Genomic DNA, 25094 nt, shown 5'->3' with positions numbered 1-25094 from the left:
GAGCTGAAACTTTGGATTAATCTTACACATTAATATAAGCACAATTATAATAGCTCGAGTAGTTAAAGAAGGGCGTTAATTTAACGAGATTTTAGCTTAAAGTGAGCCTTAAGCTTGAAATAAGCTTGAAGATACAAATAAAAAAGCTTTAATGTTAGCTTTAATTGGGTTGTTAGCTTAAACAATGAAGGCTGCGAGCTTTAAGAGCGCTTCGAGTAATACATTTGCATTATGCGAGCGTTCGGCTTAAACGATGACTTTAGCCTTAAACGTTCTACGTATTACAAGAATAATATTCAAAATTAAGCACAAGAGCTTTCATGTGCTCTTAAAACTGCGAGCTTTAAGAAAGCTTCAAGTAATAAATGGGCTTTAAGCGAGCTTGCAGCTTAATGAAATACCTTATTTTAAATGTTATTCAGTACTGATAAAGAAATAAAGCCCAAAAGCGTTTATGTGTCTTAATAACTGCCAGTTTTATGCGAGCTTTAAGTAAAATGTTAGCTTTAAGCAAGCTTTCAGCTTACACAAGAACTTCAGCTTTAAGTGTGCCACTTATTACCAAGTAATATCATATATAAAGTCTTTTGTGTGCTCTTAAAAATAATTTCCAACAAGCATAAGGATTACAAAAAGAAAAAAACAATTTAAGAGAAATCTATCAATATGCTAACAAGTAATAAGCTTATTGCCAAAGACAAACATCTAAATATATGCATGTATGTACATACATATAATCCCAACAAGGCTTTATAGCAAACCACTGCAAAAGTGACTTGAAAAAGGGCCGCTAAAAGCGGCAGCTTCTCGAACACACACACAGAGTAAGCGAGAGAGAGCGAGAGAGAGAGAGCCTGGTGCAATTACAAAAGCACCGCAAAAAGAGGCAGACAGCAAGAGCTAGGGGTGTGGCGCGGCGGACGGGATCACAACAAGCCCAAACGATGGCCATGTCCATGTCGAGTACTGGGCCTGTGGTTACTCTGTAGGCTGGCAGCGCAATCAGTGTGCGCCTGCCTCGTCGTGGAGTGGGCAGAAATATGAACCACAAAAAAAAAAAAAAAAAAAGGAAACAAAAAAAAGTTGAAATAAATTAACAGAACTCGCAGCGAGACTTGACTGCGTTCCCTCTTTTCTTTTCTGTTCATATTTTTCCTTTTTTTTTCTTTTTCTGTTTTATGTTATTTTTTTTTCCGCTGTCTGAATTTGAATTTTGCGGCTGGAACGTGGCTGGCCGCACTGACAAAATGTTTGCAGGACATGTCGTCGAGCAGTCAGTCAGTTGGTCAGTTAGTCAGTCAGTGCATTAGTTAGCCGGTAGATGGCGTTGGCAGTTGCCGCTGTTGCCAAACAAAAACATAGGAAAAACTTAGCCAAACAATGGCATAAAAACATGAAAAGCATACATTACACGCTCGAAATCCCCGGGGGTTACACACACACATAGATAGAGGCACACACACACACACACACACATGTAGAAACAATAACGAAGCGCACACAAAAACGTATAGTCTCTGGCAAGAGGGAACCTCATCACCGCGGCCCTTCGTATAAGGGCACACACAACCAACTCAACCAAGCGGCAGAGGCTTTGGCTCTGTCCCCTTCTGTCTGTCTATCTGTCTGTCTGTCTGTCTGTCTGTCGGTCCGGCAACCATCCGGGGCCCATGACGTTGATAATATTGTTGTTCACATGTCGAGTTTTATTGTGTGGGGAACGTGAAACGATGCAAACGGCAGCAACAGCAGACGCAGCAGCAGCGGGGAGCAGCGTCTTTTTGCTGGTCTGTGCGTTGTACGTGTGGCATGTGCAGCATTTTGTGCCCTATAAGTGTTGCACACACTGCTAAAGGGTATGCCACAAAGCGCTGACAACTTACATCACAGAATTTTAGTTTGAAAGCGTGCCCAGATTGAATGTATATCTACAAATTTTTGCCACTTTCTCACAATATCAAAAAACAAAACGGATCATCATTATTTTTCCATTAGAAAAACCTGTATTTTCAAGAGTTTAATTGAACAGCAACATAATCATTAATCAAACTTAAACGAACAATAATAGTTATACGTATGTGTAGCTCTCAGATATTTACTACACATGTTTCATCTTGAGAGTTTGTAAACCTAACAACTTTTCTAACGAAAGCAATCTTATATTGCTTTCACTCTAAAAATAAGCTAGAAGAGTTGAAAAATTATTAATAAGAAATCACTTTTGAAGTAGTTAGCAAAACAATAGCGAATGCGACTAAAGAAAGCAATTAAAAACTTAAAAGCGCCCAAGCCAGTTAAATCTGTAACATTTATATTAAAGCAGCCAGTGAAACGTTTACGAAAGAATCATAAGCAGCCAGTGTAACGTTTATGAAAGAATCAAAAGGTCAACAGCGTCTCTCAAAATGTTATTTGACATTAAAGGAGCCAGTAAAACGTTTACGAAACAATCAATAGCAGCCAGTGAAACCTTTACGAATGGATTAAAAGCTTCTGAGCTCGGAATAAACAGCTAAGCCAAACTCGATGTACATGTAAGCATTTACATTGCTTGGCAAAAAGCTATTTTATAATAAAGCAGCCAGTTAAATGTTAACGAATAGCTTAAGAGAGAGAGAGAGAAAGAGAGAGGGGGCGAGGGGAAATCGATGTTTATAAATGCTGCGCTTGTGGTTCCAAAGTTGCAGAGCTTTCGGCAAGACTCACTCATGATGGGGCCAGGGTATTAATTAGTGTTAGCAATCGGTTTATTTGAACTACACCATGTCCTATACACACCAGCACACACACAATCGCTTGCCGCCTCGTTTTGCGGCTGATTGCCTTAGCCTGGTTGTGTCGGATCAATTGGCAGCTACCTGCCGAGTGCCAAGGAGGAGTAGGACGACGACGTCGGCAATGTCTGTAATTTACAGCGCATTGACGGCATGGGACGAGCGATGGAGTTAGGCACGGGCACGGGCATTAATTGAAAGTGGTTGGGAGTTGTCGGAACTACTTAATGCCCTGGTCACTGACCACACCAGCTGAGCGGGGTGGGGGGCGGTGGATGCGGAAGGGCACTCTGCTCAAACGCCTCGGGACGTATTTATATGGCAGTTGGCCCAAGGTAAACAAAGGCAACATTGCCACGCGTTTGCATGTGAAGTGCTTGGCATTAGTTGGTTTACAATCCGCTTGTTATTGTGGAAATGCTACAAATCCGTTGCTGTTGTTGCGATATGGCAACCACAATGCCCGTAAACCCCGTAAACCCCGTAAACCCTTCATACAGACAGCAGGCCGGCAGCTCAATCAGAAGCGTGTGGCCCGTTCCCAAAGGGCCAAAGTCAAACATTGGCCCGAGGCCCAAAACAATTCGCATTCGCATTCGCATTTACATTCATTACCAATGCAGGCTCGCAGCAGCAACCCTTAGTCCGAAAGAAGGAGGGAGAGAGAGAGAGCGAGAGAGAGAGAGAGAGAGCGAGCGAGCGAGCGAGCGAGAGCTGAGAGCAAAGCAACCCCTGAAGATATTTGCTGTATTTTATTCCATGACATTTCGAGGCTCAACGTTAATCGTTATTTTGGCACTTTTTGTGCCCTAACCAGCCCGGCTTCTGCCTCGCCCGAAACGCAATATGGAAGATATATAGTTGTGTATATTCTTAAGGGCAAGCCGGCTATGCAGCACATTTTCAAATTATCCTTCAATGAAATTATGAAAGCAAAAAAAAAAAAAAAAAAAAACAAAAAAAAAGGGGTCGCAAAGCGTAGCCAAAACCGAGCGGAGCGTTTTACGCACCCTGCTGCCATCTCTTTTGGCCGACAAACCGCTTGAGTCAAATAATTTTGATGAGGGTCATAATTATAATGAAACAGGTCGACCAAGTTTGGGCTCTGGACGGGACGGGCAGTGTAGGGTTCCCTTGTTGAGCTGAGCTCGTTTGTGCTACGCTTCACAATTTGTGTGTATGCTCTTCTGCAGTCGTGGTTGTTCGCCTTCTCCTTGTTGTTGTTGCCTCAACACTTTTCAGCTGGGCCATGATTCATGCCGGGCCTGGCCTGGCCTGGTCTGGTCTGCCCGCAGTCTTTGGTCCCTGCTCGGGCGCGACCCTTTCGTAAGCGCGCTGCCCCCGGTTTTACCCTGCTTTACTGTTACTGTTTGCCACGCTGGCCCTCGACTGGCGTTAAATTTTGAAAAGAGACCAAAAAAAAAGGGAAAAAAAAAAACATTAAAAAGGGGACGCAGTGCTCGCCCTTTTGCACGCTGTTTCGCTTGTGTGTAGGGTGACGCACATTCGGTCATAATTAAAATAAATTTAAACGATTGCCTCGCTGTGATTATGTTGTAGCCAAAAAAAAAAAAAAAACAACTCTGCACTTGTAAAATTGAAAAGTAATGCCACTTTGTCAATACATATACATATACATGCGTGTGTGTGTGTGTGTGTGTGTGTGTGTGTGTGTGTGCATTGGGTTTGCCCTGCAGGCCAATTATCGCCCTGCCAATCACCCTCACCCTGCTGGGCCCCTGTCTCTCGAGTGGCAAAGTGCGAAGCCCAGTCAGGCATGCCGTGCAATCAAGTTGTTTATGACAGGCAACGTTTGAGCAACTGAGACTTCAGGCTACCCAATCTGCAGTCTGCGGCTCTTGCGGTCGCCCCATCTAGAGGGTCCGCTTCAGCACCGACCGGCTACGTCTTTACTTTTTCTTTTCTTCTTTTTTTTTTACGTCTTGGCTTGCCGCAATCACGACCGCCGCGAGCTGTGCCGTTTCGAAAAACTGGTAACTCGAAGCTCTCACAGCCATTAACACGCAGGCCTGCAAGACAACGGCCGACCCACACACACGAACACACAGGGAACGCAAAGTGGTAGAACCTTCTTGGCCAGCACTCTGTCGTACAGCGATATTTTCTCCCCCCTGATATTCTGCAGTTCGAGTCGCGGCGCGTCGACTACTTTAATAACAAAGTAAATATTGTTCATTAGTAAATATTTACACGCTCGTCGCATGTTTGCTCATATTAAATACGACGTCGTCGTCGTCGTCTTTGGGGTCTTGAGTTTTGTTTTGTTGTTTGGTTTACTTTACTTTATTTTACTTTTTTCTTTTTTTTTTTTTTTTTGTTGTTCTTCCATATTTCGTGCCAGCCCACACATCCAGCGTGTCTAGGGCTGCCTAGCTATTTATTTATTTATGTTTATTTATTTATGCGCATTCGGCGAGCGCGCGCTATCTGAAAATGTGCGTGTCGAGCTATTAAACATTTATCGATAATTTTTTACAGCTGTCCAAAATGCGGCGCAAGGGCGAGCTCCTCTCCCAAAGCTTCACGTGCTCCGTGCTCTGTGCTCGGAGCTGTCATTGTAAGCTGTGACTCGAGTGTTGAATGCCGCTTGTCTGTTTCATAATTCATGAGCATATCAAATGAAGCATTTAAAACACGCAGCTGCCCCCCTACGCTTCCCTCTCCCAATGCAACACACACACTCACACACACACACACACACGCATAGTTAATAGTGCTGCCACGCCTTGATTTTGTTATTGTAAACCTCTCTAAATTGATATGCATGAGTTGCATTTTATTTCAAACTGTTAAATCTAGTTGTTAATACATGGCTTTTTATTATGAAATTGATAGTATTACGGATAATAACATGCTTAAAAATGCTGTTAATATTGTGGGTTTGTCTATTGGGAGTTAATTTTAATTATACTAATTGAATGGGCCTATTAAATTGAGGGCTTTTAACTAATTTGTAAAGGTACTAAAGCAGAAAACATTACGTAGTCTATTTGATTTCTGTTTTGATACATATAATATATATTATAAAATTAATATCTTAACATACTTATATCTTAACATACTCAACTGCAACTACAAATCAACCCCAAAGATTACTTAACTACACCTTTCGATAATCAAGTTTAAATCATAAAGCGTGTCCTTAAAATAATTTGAGTGTATTATACATAACTAGAGTATGCTTTAATTATTCTATGTTTCGTCTTCTATATTCATTCTTAAACGTTTGCCAGAACAATTTCTCATGCTAGATGCTACATCTCTCTATTTTCTACCCATGCTTTACGCTCTTTCTCATTCTCCATTCTCTTATGTGCAGCATTCGTAAACGTTTACGTTTATTTTCTTGCATCATATGGCTTATTTATGGCGTAATATGTGCTCTTGCTCTCCCAAGAGTCTTTTAATTGTCAATTCTTTTATGTGCGTCATTCTTAAACGTTTTATGGCAAGCGCACGACTAGATATCTAACGGAAATAATATCTCTTATTGACTCACGCATGCCTAGCAAATGTAATCATTATTATAATGTTATTTCACTTGACAAAAACAAACCATAAACAATTTGATAAATACTACGAGCAAAATATATTCATATTCTGTTTAAGCACACGCTATTTAATAGACCATGCTTCACACGTATTTGATATCGGGCTCGTTGGGCTTGACTAACATTATAATTTCACGCAGTTTTGCATTCAATAAAAATTCATTTCGCTCAACGATTCTCAGATTTTCCTCATCGGTGGGTGGGTTTGGATTTATTTCCCGTTCCCCCCCTTATTTTCGCTATGTCTGCTTTAATCAGATATCAGAGTGCCAGTTAACCGGCTTATGTGCGACCTCCCCGTCATCCCATCCAATCATCAATACTCAAACTTCCCCCCGGCGAAAGAAGAAAAACCCGCATTGGCATTGGCAATTTGGCAAATGCTCTGCTGTTGCGGACATTGTGCGTCATGTCCAGCCACGCAGCAGTAGCTGCGAGCAACAGCAGTTACCTACCCCGACCGCGCTGCTGCAGCCCACCAACAAAACTCCCTTTCGTCCATTCACTCACTCAATTGGCAGCGGCTGAGGGCGACCTTTTATGGCCTGTGACTGGCAAAATGTGAGAAGCGCCGAGAGGGGCTGAGTATGTGGATGTGGATGCGGATTGTGGACCCCTGCGGTCGTTTGCATTGCAAAGCGAGTGCTGCGTTGTAGCGCGGTGTGCGGGGTGCAACGATTGGGACAGCTGCCAGGCAAAACCAGAGGGCAGCAGCAGCAGGAGGACGGCAGCCGTTAGCTAGCTAGCGTTGTGGTGGGAGAAGCAGGGAGGGCGGGGTGCTTGCTACTAACATGATTTGCACGCTTCGCTGCTTCGGTTGCATTTAACAGGGGCACAGCCACGAGTGCTGAAAGGTAGAAGGGGGACAATGGCTGTGGAGTGGGGAAGTGGTGGCGAGGGGAGGGGTCACAGTCACCGTCGTCGTCGCGTATTGTGGTTACGTTTGGCCGACGTCGTTTGCGGTTTGGGTTACGTTTTGGTCTGAGTGACCGCGGCCCGCGAGACGACCGGAACGAGCGACCGTCGAGACTGTTGCGACCGACCGCATTTGCCATTTGGCTATAATTTGGTTTCGTTTCGTTTTCGACGGGGCGCCGTCCACGTTGCATGTTGCAGCGCCATAAACAGTGCGCACACAAACTGCAAAAGTGCAACATGGAAATAAATTATGACACTAATGCACAACAGCAGCAGCAGCAGCAACAACAACAACTGCAGCACGGGGCAAGCGCTGCCGTTATTCGAGTCTCGACTTTATTGTTGTTTATGCAATGTATAAATTATTTAGCGGCGCCTAATAGCAATTAGTTGACAACTGACACGCTTCACTTTGGCCACACTAAAAAACCAGCCCCCGAAACAATCAAAACACAAGATTAAAGTTAACAATGCCAACAACAACAGCAGCAGCAACACATCCGGTAATTAGGTGTTTTATTGACCAGCAGTTAAGTGCAACGCTTTCATGAAAGATTGTGCCCATTATTATTATGTACGAGCCACGATAAAATCTTAAAAACAAAAGTATTTCTCAAGATAAACTAAACAAGAATACTTAGTCACAGTTTGGCAGACATTGAATAAGTTAGCTCAGAGGCTTAGAGTCTCCACTGGACTCGCAGTTTTAGAGTCAGCAACGCAATGAACTAGAGCCTCACATAAGTATAAGAAAACACCTCTTAAATTCGAGCCAAGAATATATCTATTCCCAAATTGTACTAGAGTATGCCACAATAACAGATTTAAAGTCCGGGACAGTTTTAGAGCATATAGAGCATTGCACAGTCGGCTAACTTGTTGCATATACTCTACAGTTAGTTAAGCAAATATCTTGAGCAGGTGTGAACAGAGAACACGAATCGATTGTGGGGAGGGGGAGTTAAGAATTTGTTTTGTAAACGATTCTCAACTCGTCCAATACCGAATGGGTCAAGTGTCTAACTAATGAGTGTGCATAACGCTCGGTCTACTAATTGAAACACTCAACAAGAGTGTTCATTGAATCGATTTATTCAATTGCTTCATCAATTTGTTAATGACAACATTTGCCAGAGCTTGAGCCATTGACGACTTGCCACAGTTGTGAGTTTCCCCAGTTGTCAACTCTGTTACGCTTGGCGAACCGAGCAGAAGGGAATGCCTTCTCCCCCTCTCTCTCTCTCTCTCTCTTCAGCTCTAGCTATAGCTGTACCTCTATCTGTGTGGCAGTTAACCCAAATCTATCAATTACTTTCGACCGGGCTGAGGGCGGGGGCAATCAGCGAAGCGTACGACATGGCGCCAATTTTGTTGCCATTGATAGCGGTCCCGGAGTCGAGAAACGCTTTTGACATGCGTATTATTAAGCATTTAATGCGCTCAACTGTGAAATAACAACAACAGCAGCAACAACAACACGAGTCAGTGTATGACTAAAATCTCATAAAGGCAGCCACAAAAAAGGCCGCTAATAAACAATAAGCTCAACAATTGAACGGAGTCGGGAAGACGCCAAGGCGCGGACCAGCGTAAAGTAATCGACCATATAAAATTCACAAACAAAGCGTATCAACAAAATGACAAATAAATATCGTACACTGAAAGAAACCCGAATACAATGGTAGAGCGACAAATTGAACTCAAGCTAAATAAATCAAAATTTAAAGCCAGAAGAAGGAAATAAATGAAAAAAATAGAAAATATATCAAAAAGAAATTAACAATAAATAAATAATAAATTGATAAAGGACAAATAATGTTAAATGTATAACAAAATTAGAAAATAAAAATAAATTATTCAATCACAAAACAAAAATTTAGATTATTTAAAATAGTTTAAAAAGTTAATTATTTATTTAGTTATATATAAATTTTCATTTGCAAACACATTTAATTGCTGCAAAAAAGTCTCTGACTATTTGTTAGAAATTTGTTAACGATAATGCAAGTATAACAAATATAGTTTATATGCATATGCGTATCGAATGTAACACAAAGCTAGGCTGAATAATATTTGTCATTTATAATAAATGTGCGGCTAATATCAATAATAAATGACTGAGCACTCACAATGGGCAACGAACAAAATAGAGACACAGATACAGAGACAGACACATATACAGATACAGGCGAACGCCCCAAAAAGCAGCTATGAGTAGCTTAGCCAATTTAATGGCCATAATTTTGTTGTCATTGTTGTTGTTGTTGTTGCTGTTGCTGGTTGTGCCGTGTTGTCTGCGACACAAAATCAAATTTAGTGACATGAAAGCACGTCAAAATGAAACGAATGACATGCGAACAAGTTAACAAGCGCACAGCTATAGCTACAGAGACAGATACAGATACAGATACAGATAAAAAGATACATTGCAAGTGGCATGTGTGTGTTTGTGTGTGTGTGCGTGTGGGGGTCGCAGCAAAGCAAAAACATATCGCATTGTAGCCGTATCGAAGACCACCCGCAAAGGCAAAGTGCGCTCTACGGAGTGACAGAAAGAGGGGAGGGGGCAGAGTCAGAAGCAACAGAGGAGGCCAAAAAACACACACTCAAAGCCAGAGCCAGACGTGCGATACATTAAAAAAAAATTTAAAAAAAAACAAACCGCAAAAAGATACTTTTCAGTTGTGGCCTTTGTTGTTGTTGGTGTTTGTAATTTTGTTTTTTGTTTTTTCTTGTATTTTTTGTTGTCGAGTTTGTTTGGGAATCGAGTTCAGTGCGCTTGAGCGCGCATTTTGTAACCAAATAGGTTGTGCGGAATTTGATGACTTATGTCAGAAATGCGAAAAGTTCTATATGAATCTCTATAGAAAATTGGCTTGCTTATACAAAAGCGTGTATTTTGCGGGGCATTTTTAAATGTAAATATAATTAAATGGTAAAATGAAACCATGGGAAACTTGTTTTGCATTGCAGTGCGAACAAATAACGCCAACAATGCTGCGAAAGTGCATAATATATTTTGTAAAAACACAATCTAAAAATAATATAATCAAAGCTGTCAATTTTCACAGAAAATATTTGTTAATATATTTATAAAATAATTATTACATTCATCTGTAAAGCTTTGCTCATTTCAGTATGGCTAACAGTGCAGTGTATATACACAGCTGTTAAAGATAACAGAGAACTGTTAGCAAGCAAGTGTGATTTATAATTCTATATATATATAAATATAATAAGTATTAACGCAAAGTCGTAATTATAAATGTTTCACGGAAGTTTTGGCTGCATACAAAATTTTCCTAAAAATATTAACACAATGCTGTTAATTATGATACTGTTAATAACAGAACATAATTATAACAATTTTAACGTTATTAACAGCACACTCCTTCCTGCAGCTGTAAACTGTTTAACATAAGCTTTGACTAGATTTCTAATTTAGTTCAAAATATTAATCCCTTGCTGTTAAGTATAACATGACTATAATCAGAGCGCAATTCTTACAGTTACTGCTGTTAACTGTTTAACAGAAGCCTTAGCTATTTTTTTTTTAATTTACAGCTTTTGCATAACATGCCATAAAAATGTTATTAAAAGCCTCGCATTCACAGCTGTAAAATGTTATGCCAAAGCTATTTAACTTGAAATTTTATCATGCCGTTGCAGCTGTTTACTATAAAATGCAACTATTGTTAACGACCTGCCATTTATTTACAGCTGTTACGTGTCTTGAGTGTGAATGCGCGCCACAGCTGTTATTTCCAGCCAAAAGTCGCTAATTTCTTGCGCATATTCACAAGGCTAACCAATGAAAATGTTAATTAAATGTCATAAAAACCTAAATATACATCGAGATAAGAATAAGAATCTCAGCTACTGGTTTTTATGGCATATCCATATAGAGTATGTCTATATGCATACATATCTCCAAATTGAATGTATTTGCAAAGCTCACAAAAAATTGCTTGACTAATTTATGATAATGCATTAAGTCAATTCCGCTTTTCGCTAAAAACGAAATTCGGTTTGTGATAATAAAAAAAAAAACTCGTATACGTAATATGCATTTCGTATTGATCAGGAACATGAACAAATATGTTTGCATAATTAATTTAAAATGAAAAAAAAAAAAGAAAAAACAGCGAAACGAGTGCATAAATCAGCTTACGGTATTCTAGATAGAGACGCTGGCAAATCCAACTAGACACCCCTCGATTGCCTTCGGCAATGCCACAAGTGGAACTGGCTAACATATCGTATCTGCTTGTTATATTCATTTTATATACACTTGCTGAGGCTATTATCGTTTTGTTAGCAAGTGTGTGACGCATAGAAGCAGACCCCATAAAGCATATATATTCGCGAGCAGTTGTCGAGTTGATATAGTCAAGTCGGCTTATCCGTCTATCTCTCGTTTTACTTTGCAGAGGTCCGTTTGCAGGCAGTTCATATATCGGTACCAGATCGGACGACCATATTATATAGCTGTCATAGGAACTATCGAACCAAATGTAAGTTCTTGTTTGAAGAACTTTTTCGTTTATCAAGATATCTTGACTATGCTTCTCGTGTATAAACTTGTTGCTCAGCAATTGTGAGTCAAACACAAAACTTTATGAAAGTGTGCTTAAATACATTATTTATTTTCTTATCTTATAAATCTGCAAGGGCATTAAAACTTCGGTGTGTCGAACGTTTCTATTCTTTTTTGTTTTGTGTTAAGTTGGGTGAAGAAAAAATATATATACAGACAATATTGTTTTTGGGCACAAACATTGCTTTTGTGATCTCGTGACAATTTATTAACACCGCGTGCGGTAGTCGAAAACAACAACAACCTGAAGAACAACAACAACATGAACAACAACATTCAAGTTGAAACGTTTCAAACAAGCGACTGCTAAAAATTTGCATATGCAAATTGAATTTTCTACACGGCAACAGCTGCTGCTGCTGCTGTTGCTGCTGTTGTTGTTGCACATAAATTGCTGTTGGCTTCTTGAGGCAGGCAGCTTAAGTGGCGCCCGCATCAATTAATTATTTAAATTGCAGCAAATCAAGCGGCTTTTAATCAATATTGTATGAGCTGTTGTTGTCGTGTTTGTTGTTGTTGTTGTTGTTGTTGTTGTTCTTGCTGCTGCTTATTGCTATTTAGACTATTTAATGACAGCTCTTTTGGCGCACCTCCGCATATTTTGTTGTATATGGTATCTATATTTATGCATACATTTGAACAGACTGTCTCGAGGCCGTGTGACAATGTCTCTATATTAAGCATACGCCCCAGTGGCCGCACAGGTTGTCAAATGCCACCCCCCCCGCGCAATGCTTTCTGCTGGGCACTGGCCAAGAGACGTGCAATTGCCAAATAAAAATATGTATATATGCAAAGGGGAGTGCGAAAAGTCGACAAAATTGTTTGGCAACTGGTGGAACAACTTTTTTCCTTTTTGTTGCTTTTGTTTTTTTTTCTTTTTTTTTTTTTTTGGCTTTGCAACATTTCAAGTGCCTGCCCGGCTGGCTGGCTGGCTTGGCCTGGCCTGGTCTCGGGGGCTATAATTAAATTGTTCAAGTGCTGGCAACACTTTTGGCACTTGGCGTTGCTCAATTTAGCAGCTGCCGCAGTCGCTGTCGCAGTCGCAGCAACAACAATTGAACAACGCCCACAATTATTGTCAGCCGCAATTTGCATTTTGTGCCGCATAATTTGCAACAGCATTTCAACGTGATTGTTGTTGCTGTTGCTGCTGCTGCTGCTATTAGCCCATAGATGGTATTGGCCATCTGCCAAAAGCAGGCCTAAACACAAACAGCAACAGCAACAACAACGGACAAATGTGTTAAATATTTGGCTGACTGGGCGTGTCGCAGCGCAATTAGACAAATTGCTTTATTTGTAGCAGCACTCACTCGCAACACTCACTCGCAGCACTCACACTCATACTCACACTCGCTGCATTCATATTCAAAACATGATTGTCTACTACGTCGAGCTCGTCGTTTGGGGCCACGTTTATTAACCTTTTGAACTCATTTCAAGCGACTCATCAATTCAATTTTTATAAACACAAAGACCCCAACTGAGCTGCCGCTGCCTGTCCCGCGGCTACAGGGAAACCAAGCCAAACGAACACAGAACCACAGCAAAAAAACAAAATAGAAGAAAAAAAATAAAAATAAAAACGTAAAATGGCAAAAACGATAAAAATCTCTGTATAGCTATTTTCTCTTGCCTGTGCCCCGATACTCTTTGCTCGAAGGGCCGCCAGGCGAGCTATGTACGTTTACTTTGAGTGGCCACTGTAGAGCAGCCAGAACTAGACGTACAGTTCATAAATAATCAACTTTGGTCTTAAGCACATGAAAGTCAGCTTGGCATTTTCGAATTCAGCTTATTTGAGCTCTTGAGCTTTATTAATATAATTTATTTTGATCTATCAAAAGATAGGCTAATTTTTGATTCGCTCAATGCGTACCATGTTTTTCATGCTTAAATCGTAAACAACTTGCGCAATTTACAGGGCAACTGTTAGTCGCTATAGCCGCTTAAGTATTTGCACACGCTGTGCGCGTCTCTGGGCTCAGGGCTCAGTCACTGACTTGTGGGACCTTTCGCTGCCAGCTTGGTTGCGGATGCGGCAGGGAAGTGTAGGGGGTGCAGGGAATGGCAGCCGGGGACAACTCGAAACATTTTTCATTTCAGCTGCCGCTGGCCGAGTGGGCGGGAAGAGAAGAAACAAAAAAAAAGTGGCAACTTTTCTCATTGTATTTTTTCTTTTTTTTAGTTTTAAGTTTTTTATATTTCTTTGACTTTTTTTTTTTGGCGCTTGCCCAACTGCCGTTGCTTTTGACTGCTGCTGCTGCTGTTGTTTTTATTATTTTATTTCCGGTCATTAAAAGTCAATCTCGAGAGCTTCATAATGACATTGTCGCCGCCGCCATGGCCGGGGTCTAATTGTAGCTACTTGAGTTGCCCTCGAGCCGAACGGACTCGATTAATCAGCGCGGGAATTAAGTTATTTGTGCCCGACCAGTTGCCAGGCACCTTTCCATTGCCACTTTCAGCTAGACATTCAGCAGTTGCGTATATGGGCGTGGCACAATTTTGTTTTTCTGCTTGTTGCCAACAGCGCTCAGATGAGTTAACAGTTGCTGCTGCTGCATGATGAATGGCCCGTAAACAGTTAAATGACTGCGCTCACTTGTATGCATTTAGAAAGTTACTGCTGCTGTTGGCCAACTTCGCAGGCTTGACCCATAGAAAAACCGTCAACGTTGGCCCTCAAGTGCCGCTGTTCAACTGCCACACACACACACACACACACACACACACACACACTTGTCCACTCTATGGCGAATGTGTGTCAGCCAAATCAAATGTCAACTTGAAAATGCAATTTTCTTTGTGTTCCTTCCCTTTTATTTTTTTTAGCTCTCTTTTTTGCTCAGTTAGCTAGTTGATGCATACAAGTTGATAAGGGGCACAAGTTGTGTTACATCATGTATTATGAATATTGCATGAATGCGACTAAAATTTAGTAAAGCCTTGCTTACTTTTCTTGAATCCAAAAGTTGCTGTGCTAACTTCTTCAGCTCTTTTGAACACTTGAACTAGCCGGAACTAGTTCTTTGGGCAGCCAACTTTGTGTTTGCATTGGTTTTTAACTTAATCAAATACTTTTCAAATATAATCATTTGACTGCCACAATAATGTATGTCTCATATGTATATGACAAATCTTAAATCATAGCCGATTAACTGCTAGTTAATGTTAACTTATAGTTAAGCAAATCAATCCGCAAAGCAGCTCATGTGTATTTTATATCAGCTGCAGGCTAAAGGCAGATTAAGTTGTTGCTGTTGTTGTTGTTGTTGTTGTTGTTGCTGCTGGTGTTGTTGTTGTTGCTGCTGTTGTTGTTGTTGTTGCTGCTGGTGTTATTGTTGTTGTGCGTTTAAATGGATAAACTTGTTGTAAGAGACATTTGTTTGCCGGCCATTGTTGTTGTTGTTGTAGCTGCCGGCTGACAGATGTGCAATTGTGTTGCCAGTCAGTTTATTTGTGCAGCAACCCTCCCCTAACCCCCCCTGTTCCCTCACAGCACACCACCCCGTGACAAGCTGCCCCTCCTCTAGACCGCGGCCAACTCATTCGTTTTGTGCGCGCTTCCATTCAATTGTCATTGCGAATGTCAATAAATTATTTATGCGTCACATTAATTGCCTCTGTGTGGCAGCGGCTGCTTTATAGTGTATTTGTGTGTGTGTGTGTGTGTGTGTGTGTGTGATGAATTATTTACGTTTATTTAAGCCGAAATGTGCAGTAAATTGAATTTCAAGCGTCTATTTTATTATTTATTTTAATTATATTCTTGATTGCAACTAATTTTCTCTATATCTTTCTGTCTCATTGCAGGTGAGTGCACAGATTCGCAATTGACTGAGTTACTAGCTACCCAACGCTAGATGGCGTAAGCTGACTTTTTGTTTCTGCAAATTTATCTAATTAAAAAAGTTTTGCAATTAAAAAACTAAAAATTGTTACGTTAGTGCTGCAGCTGCAGTTGTTTCAGCAAATATGCTAATAAACAAACAACTGTCTTGACTGGCACATGACTAGCAGATACCCTGTAATGGTCCTAAATAGCCACTATACTTGATTAGATGCCCTGTGATTAAACTAAGATCTGTGTGTGCTCTATAAACTCATATTTTTTCTTAATATTGTATACAACTAATAGCATATAGGTCTCATATAGCCCTTGACAGCTAATCTTTGCCCATTTACAGGGTATAAAACCACTGTAAAACTGTAGAAAACATTTTCGTATATAACTTTTTTTTGTTTTTTTTTCTGAGGGTACCAACAAACAAACAAATTTATATGCGCCACACATATTTCGTTATTCGCATTTTGTGCTTTGCTTTCATGAAACATTTCCGAAAGCGCCGACAAACGATATGCACACAGCTCAAATCCCCGTTGTGCAGCCCTTAAACAACAAAATTATGCGTTAGAAGGTTCAAATTTTCCAGGAAAAATATGCAAAACACACACACACACAACCGCAGGTGCTCTGTTGAAATAAACCGAATAAAAAGAAAAACAACAACACACAAATGAGTTCCTGTTTGCCTGTGGGCGACTTTATTCATATTTCGTCTGAAAATTCCCAAAAAGTTGTATTTCATTTTTGTGAATTTCGATTTCCTAAGAATTTCAATGTGTGTGTTGATAACAAAATAAATTTCATTTTAAATGCATGCAAAAATTTTAAAAATTGTTGTTTTTTTTTGGCAAACAAAATTCCCGCATGTAAATGAATTTTGATAAATATTTCAGCAAATACTTAGATTTGCATAAATATTTAAACAGCGCTTCAAAGTTTGTTTAATTCATTTTTGAAACCCATTATTTCGACGCACTAAAAGTTGAATGCCGCAGCTTTAACTTGCTCAGCAATGAAACACGATAATAATAAAAATAATAATAAATGGAAGTGCTCGCAATTATGACTCAATTGGTCAAAACATATACGAGGCATTATACGAAATGGCTTGGCAAATATTTGTTTACCTGTTCGCCTCAAGTACACTGAAAGATAAACATACAAAAAAAATCCCGCACATACATAAATCAAAAGCAAGCAATTTGAAATCAACAATCAAGTTGTCTGAAGTGCACTCGATACCCTATGCATATGAGGGTTACCATAGCTATATGATCAACTTGACCAAGTGGGCTGCAGGGCTTGTGTTAATACCCATTGAAAGGAGTTAAGCGGGTATGATAGTTTTGCGTAAAACTTCGATCAGCATCCTATAAAACCTATAAAAATCAGTAGTAATAGCTTCAAAATCTGTCTCAAATATGCTTTATAAGAATGTTTATTTAGTCTATCATTAGTTAAACTCTTCCTCTAACTTTTCTATGCACATTTTGTGCTTGTTCTTTCACTTGGCTTTGCACACAACTTTGTTTTGACACCATTTACATTTTTTATGCATCCATACATTATTTCTTTTTTGGAGCTAGTGTCTTGCTCGTCGTCGTAATAAAAACTCGCATAAAAACGAATATCAACTGAATACGAATTTCATTTCTTGCCTTTTGCCGCCCCCTCCCCTCCACTCACAGCAAGCAGCCAGCGGGCTTCTTTCTTTTTATTTATATTTATTTTTTATTTGTACATAAATTTTTTCTACTCGTTGTTTTTTGTGTTTTGTGTTTTGCATGCGCGCTGGCCATAAAATTTATGACATTTCGCACATTTGGCATACAAAAATGAAATACACGCCAAAATAAGCAAATGGAAGGCAAAACCAACAAGCACACACACTCGCACACACACACACACGCACATCAAGCTGTCAGAATTACGTGTGAAAAATGCGGGCAACGAGCCGAAAAAAAAAATAAGAAACCCGCAATAAAGAAAATAAATAAACCCAAAAGCGCGTAATTTCAATGAACAATTTTGTGCACGTCAAAGCCAAAAGTGAGCCGCGAGCAATTTTAAATACTACTCGTACCAGTCCCCAGCCGCCCCCCCCTCTGCGCTCACTTAAAAGTTTAATAAACAAACAACTTAATTTGTTTCAATTCGATATACAAATAACAACAATTTTCAATGAAAACCACAAAATTCTTGATTGCGCTACTTGAAAACTGTTCGATTTTAGGCACAGTACAAAAAAAAAACAGACCACTGCACGGTTTCAACCCCCCCTCCCCCTTAACTTTAACTACATGTGAATATGGGGTATACACATAAATATCTGGGATATAATTAACGGCACCCAAAGGCGTCGCACATGTGTCAAATCGTATTACGTCGACAGCTCAAAATGAAAATGCTTAAAGAGTTCTATAAATACAGCAAATGGGCATTGCATGAAGCTGGGCTAGTACGACTTAATAGATACCCTGTTGTGTAAGGCGAATGCAAGCAAATGAAATAAATGTAAGTGCTTTTCCGCTTATTTTCCGCTTGTTGTCGTGGTTTAGGGCTCAATCGACGTGAGAGCTTTTCTATGAATTTAATTTTACTTTTGCGTAATTTCCATATAAGCTATAGATACGCTGTAAAGCAAATAAACCAAATGTAGGCGCAATTTCACCTATTTACCGCCTGTTGACGAAGCTTAATCCCAAATCGAAGTGCTTTCATTCGATTTGAATTCACTATTTGACTTTACTTAACTTTTCCATACGTTCCACACAATTTTCTTCGCATTCCAAGTTATTCACTTGGACTTATTGGCGTTGTAGCATTTTGGAACTGTTTGTTTTAAGCATCCAAATTTTTAATTAGTTTACACAGCTCATGCCAGATGATTTCTAGGAATGCTCTTAAAAAAAAGCCCATTAAAAAGTCATCCAGCGTATGGGGTACGCCTGACATAAGTCTATATACATATATGTATGTTACATATATGTGCGCTGTTAAATGACAGCGCTGACATGTGCAACACGTCGTATGCTTAATGTAATTATTTTGAAATACCAATGAATTTTGATTTTTGAACGAAACATTGAATTTCGAACACACATGTTCATATGCTCACGGATATATGCCCGTATATCTATATATACAAATAGATGTATGTATGCCATTTATTATTTTATATATATTATATACTCTACTATTATGAGTTATTGCGCTCGAGGCCGTCAATAAAAACAAAATGCGCCGCAACTCAATATGTTTTTTTTTTTTGTCTTGTTTTTTTGTTTTGATATATTTCATTTATTTATTTCTTGCGGCTCATTTTTTTTTCTTTTCAATATTTTTATTTGTTGTATTTGCGCTTAACAATATTTGTTCCTCGATGACTTTTTGTATTTTTGGGCTTGTCTAATAAAATTTAATTTTATTGCTGCTACAAATTGACGGAGCTCTGACCACTTTGCTTATAAGGCAGCAGCTTCTGCCCTCTCCCTCTCCATCTCCATCTCCCTGCCCTTTTTGCTCCTATCAGCGGCTGCTCCGTCCGTTGGCTTTTTAATTTATTTAAATTTAAATTTGTTTGTTTGGCGAGCTGCGCTGTTCATTTTATTTATAGAGACCCACTGTGTGTGTGTGTGTGTGGATATTTAAATGTTGTCAGTGCATATTTTTGGGGTCTTTTGTTTTGTGGGCTTGTGTTTAATTAGCTGCCAAAACACACAGCTCGAAATGTACGCGTCTTTAGGCGAGATAAATTAAAATCACATGAAAATTTGTTTTGTGTCTCGTTTTACCCGCCCCGCCCCCAGTTCACCCCTTGTCAAATTCCGCGCATTTTCCACTGTGCCACATTTGCATACCGCATTTGACATGTTGCCACGCCCCCACGCGTTCTTTGTAGCCTCTTGTATATCTTTGAATTATGCGACGAGACTGCCTTGCTTTCTTTTGCGTGGGCGTGGCACAATCGCGGGTTTATTTTTTTGTGGCTCTGTCGAAAATTATTTGCCTTGCTTTATTTTCAGAAGCGAAGCAAACAAACCCAAAGCCAGCTGGCTGAACAAGTAGAGGAAGAAGGAGAAAACTTGCTAACAGCTAGCGGGCTGTCTGGGTGGTTGGGCGTAGTGGTGGTGCTGGGTGGTTGGGTGGTGATGCGGCTGACTGGCAGTCATCAACTGTGGCAGCAACATGCTGCGCAGAGGCAAAACTTTGACTGTCACCTCACCGAGCCAAACATTTATCACTGCCAAAAATTTGTTTGGCTTTTATGCTTGTTGATTGAAGCGGTGCGAGAGGGCGGCACAAATACACACACACAAACACACACACACACAGTGAAAGTCAAAGACAATAGATAATGATATGTATGCATGGGCTAAGCTGACCTTTTGTTGACATTTGAGACTCAACCAAGTTGCTTAAGATATCAACTTTTCCCTTATAAGTTTCTCTAGAAAAAATAGCAGAAAAAAAGTTTCGTTTCGGTTAACAGCTTACATTTAACGTATGTATGTACTCTTTATGTTAAACAGCTGTTAGTATATAAAATAGGTATGCTGGAAAGCTGTAAATAACATTTGTATGTTAACCAGCAGAAAAGCATATAACAGCTTTCTGCTAAGTTTTTTTTATTTACGTTCTTATGTTATGATTAACAGTAAATTTAGTATGTTAATCAACTGTAAGAGCTGTGAAGGGGATTTATGCCCTATAAAATCCAAGTATGTTAACCAGCCTTAAGTTATATTCTCTTATTAGCATTCAAATATTATGCCTTACTGCTATTGCTGTACTATTATTTATAACTCAATTTAAAACAACTACAATGTATTAAACGTTTGAGTGAGCCTTTGTCCGGCAATATCTATTGGTCGGTTCGGCAGCGCATTTAGCTAATCAATAAATTAATTGGCAAACATGAGCGGAACAACTTTCTCCAGTGTCCGATAAAGCATTCATCGATTGGCTGGATTATGGTCTTTTACATTTCTATACCGGCAACATGCCGACAGCTTGGCTAATTACTTGAGGAACTATCACGATGAGCACAATTCTCATATGCTTTTTCCCCGCGGTTAAGAAAACATTTTTTAATTACAACAATGCACAGCAAAATATCGATGTTCTGATATTCTCTACTTCGCTCCCTATGTGAAGCAGCTCGATTCTAAGTTAACCAACGTGATTCAAGATTCTACATTTTCTTGCATACGCACTCAAGCTGGACTAGACGCAGCTAAGTAATAGCGATTTCATCAATTTGAATTTTCCCACAATCTATTAATTATTTTTTTCATAACTTGAGACTGATTAAAAAGCTTTTAGCGTTGCTATTTACCAAGTCTGGCAGCACTTTATAAACACAATTTTCCAACTTTTCAAAATGAAATTTCCACTTTCAAGTAGGATTATAGAAAGTTGCTACAAAATAGTGTTGAAAGATGCTCTAATACGTGTTGGAAAACTATCAGCGCGCGGCAAAGCATTGCTATTTGTTATTTAATGCACTGTGCTTAAAACTTTTTAACTATATAATGTACTACAACAAGGATTAAAGCAAGTTATTTTATAATAGTGTTGCAAAATTCCCTAAACTGCGTGGGGTAAACAAGTGTGCATTTGTGTTGCACGACTACAAAACTTATTTGTAGCATGTTACAAATTGCAGTATACATGATTATTGTAGAGTTTTTTTTTTCGCTGCATGCTGATGTGCAACAATATTTTTGAGTTTGTCTCTCAGTAGTGTTGTAAAACAAGTTAAAGCTCAAAGAACAAGTGTTTGTACTTGTCTTTTTCTTTTCATTTATTATACCCAATACTTGTCAGCGCCTCGTACAGGGCATAAAAAGTACTGTACACTTAGCTGCAAAGTTTTACGCTGTTTCTCATTTCCCATCACATCTCGAGTTGCTCGACCCGCCCACTTCACCCCTCTCACACACATTTTTCACACAGAAAACTTTTCCCTTGAGCTCACTTAACTACTTCCTTCTGCCTGGCAGCACAAAACTGAAGCACACTTCAATTCAATTTCAAACCCCGTGCACCGCACTCTGCTCCTGCTACTGCTGTTGTTGCTGCTGCTGCTCTGGCGTCAAATACTCTAGCCCCATAAGCCTTTCGTTACGGAGTGCCCAAAATCACTGAGAATTGCTCCAAAAAAAAAAAAAAAAACAACTGAAGAAAATTGCTAGCTAAAGTTGCCAAGTTTTTCCTCTCACTCGCTTCCTCTCTTTTTCGGTGTTTTACACTGTTGCCGCTTGTTTTTTTATTTTATTTTGGTTGTTGGTTGTGTGGGTCGTTGGTGGCAGCAGCAGCAGCCGCCACTAAGTTGCCACTTCAGCGACGCAGTCGCTTTGAGTTTGAGTTGAAGTTGAAGTTGAAGTTGCTGCTGGCTTGGCCCCAAAGTTATCCAAACGTTGGCACTCAGCCCAGGCGGCAGCAACATTGTCTGCATTTGTCGCAGTGTAGCTGAGGCAACAACAACAAGAGCTGCAATAACTGGCAAACAGTCTCTGGCTACGCCCACGCGCCACATGACATGCGACAGCAGCAACAACAACAGCAACATCTTTTTGGCTGCTGCTTAATTTGATTTTCACAACTTGGCGGCGGCAACAACAGCTGTTGTTGTTGTTGTTGTTGCTTCTGCTGCTGCTGCTGCTGATTTGCATATATTTAAACGTGGCTGAGTTCCAGCCAAAAAGTTTGCCTGTGGGCGTCAACTGATTGGAAGACGCAGGGCTCAAGTAAAAGGCAAAGGCAAATGTTGCTGCCAGAGACAGCAACAACAACAACAACAACAACAACGGCAACAAACCTTCATTAAGGCCTGCAAACCGGCGTCAAAATCTAGAGGTCTGAAGCTCTAGCTGTATTTGCAACAACCTCTATAACTGGCACTTGCCACACTTCAGCCCGCTGCCACACTTGGCCGGCAACAGTCACAGTCAAAAGTATTTGCTTATGCATAGCTACATGCAGCATTGCTGTTGCTGTTTTCGTGTGCTCTCAGGCGTGTTTTAGCAGATACGCAGACACACACCACCACACACACACACACACTCCACACACCCCCACACACAAGCACACACACATACACAGCCACTCATACTTGAGCACCTAGAGGCATTAGGCAAAAGACTTTGCATAAAACTTTGGCTCTTATACGCCCACCCACCTGAAATAATCTCCAAAATCCCTTTGACACATGTCTGCTTTTATTCCTAGCCCGTTCGCTAAATCTGCTTTTCTCTCTCTCTCTCTCTCACACACACAGTTAGAGAATCTGCCTTAGCTCATTTAATTATTCAGCATAGTTTTGTGCTTTTAATTAAACAAAATGCAGTGCAGCAATGCGTAAAAGTTTTCAACAGGATGAGAGACAACATTTCTCAAAAAGCCACAAAACACATAGATGAGAAAATTTAATGATTGTATATTTCAACCCAGAGCTGAAATTGTGGCTTGTTACTTTGCACGAGAGAAAATATGTTTAATTTCGTTCTTGCTTGGTAACATGAATAATAAATTATAAGAAATATACAAAATATGTTTCATTTATTATGTGCGTATTTAATATATTTACATATTCAATTATTCTGTAAATTATGTTTAGATTTAACTGTTGCCGTTAATGTTACTGTTACTTGAAGGCTTTTGATCTATGTCTAACTAGGATATTTACTATTTTCACATGAATTTCGAGCAGGAAACGTGCATGCGCTATGGGTTAACCAGTCATCAGTCAGCAGAAACAGTTTTATAATTAGAGATACTTACTGTTATCATTATAATGTTAGCATTATACTGTTACTGTCAACAATAACATTTGCTGTTACTGTTCAATACTGTTTAGCCTTAAAGCTAACCACAAGCAAATGTTGAACACATTGCTAAATTATTAAAGCTCGATGTTGAATTTGTCGAATTCGTTGTTGTTGTTATTGTTGTTGACTGCTGTCTTATTTTTGAGCCTGCCTGATATGACATGCCGCATTATAGAGGAGCTCTAATTGTGTGTGCGTGCGTGTGCATAAGCGTGTGTGTGTGTGTGTGTGTATGTATATAAGTACTAAAATACTTTCAGTTAATTTGAGCTTAACATGCAATGTCATTTAGCTGAGCATGTGGCTAATGCTGTTGCTGCTGATACATAAATTATAGAGAAACCTCAAAGGGAATTGAAAATATTTCACGCACAGGTTAATTTCATTTAGTTCAGCACAATGCCGGGAAATGGGCTGGGGATTGCATGTCCAGAGGGCGTAAGCTGAACTTTAATTAGCTGCGTGGGTGTCCACTCGAATGGTCAGCCAAATCCTTTTGTGTTAAATGTCAAACAGGAAAATTAGAGAAATCAACTGAAAAATTGAAATTGGGAAATTCGTTTAAGCAGAGACTAGACAGAAGAAAAAATATCATACTATTACTAATGCAAATATTTATTTTTTTATTTATTTTTTTCTGCAAAACTCTTTAATTTTTTTTAAAGTAAAAATTGTATTTTATTTTATTTGAAGAATTGAAGAATTACTATATTCATTTTTTATATAGATTTTTTTTGTCAACAACTTTGACTTGCAAACTTGCGAATCTTCAGAATTTGTTATTGTTGTTTGTTTTTTTTTTTTTTGATTTTTTTAATTTGATATTGTCGGTTGTGGACGCCGTCGTTATAAGTTCTGTTCGTTATGATTAAAGTGCGTGGCACGTGTGGTTCGCTTGGTGCGAGCACACACAATTGGCGGCCTTACGACTTTGTCTTCTTGCACATGCCAGGCACGATTGCAATCGACTACCTCCCCCCCCCCCCCCTCGCACCCTGCTCCCACCCGCCTCAATAGACGCCCCTGTGCCGCATGGCTTTGGCCTTTTGCTGAGGGGTGGGTGCGATTGTCGTCGTCGTCGTCGTCGTCGTCGTCAGTGGCACTCGTCACGTTTCATTTGTGTCGCCACGCGTGCGTTTATTTAACCACTTTAACCTGAACATGCACACAATGTGAAATTGTTGGTGTTGTTGTTGCTGTTGTTGTTGTTGTTTTTGCTGTTGCTGTTTTGCTTTTGGGGTTGTCACTGCCGGCAAAGGGCGTCACAGCGTCTGGCACTCCTCGCCCGTGCCCAATGCCCATTATATTACACTTAAACTTCATTATGCCTGGCCACCGTCACCCTCTGCTACATCAACTTCCTTCGTTGTTGTTGTGCGTGTGTGTGTGTGTGTGTGTGTGTCACTCTGTTGATTCATAAAAATGTAATTTCTTTGGCAGTCTGTCGACCACAGTACACGTTTTGCCCTCGCCCTCGTCCTCCACCTTCCTTTTACTTGTGCCTGTATCACGTACATTTGATTTGGCAAACTCTCGCCTGCCCGCCCG

At 39.9% G+C, this 25094-nt stretch overlaps 1 protein-coding gene across 2 annotated transcripts in view; it reads left to right on the top strand.

Annotated features, from left to right (window-relative positions):
• The window catches only part of sbb (scribbler), a 98933-nt gene that overhangs the window by 21373 nt on the left and 52466 nt on the right, over positions 1-25094 (top strand). The gene's annotated exons all lie outside the window — the stretch shown is intronic.

The sequence above is a fragment of the Drosophila virilis genome, chromosome 5 (genome assembly GCF_030788295.1).
Source record: "Drosophila virilis strain 15010-1051.87 chromosome 5, Dvir_AGI_RSII-ME, whole genome shotgun sequence".
Taxonomy (NCBI): Eukaryota; Metazoa; Arthropoda; class Insecta; order Diptera; family Drosophilidae; genus Drosophila; species Drosophila virilis.
The sequence above is the reverse complement of the archived record's forward strand: the minus strand, read 5'-3'. Positions and strand labels throughout refer to the sequence as shown.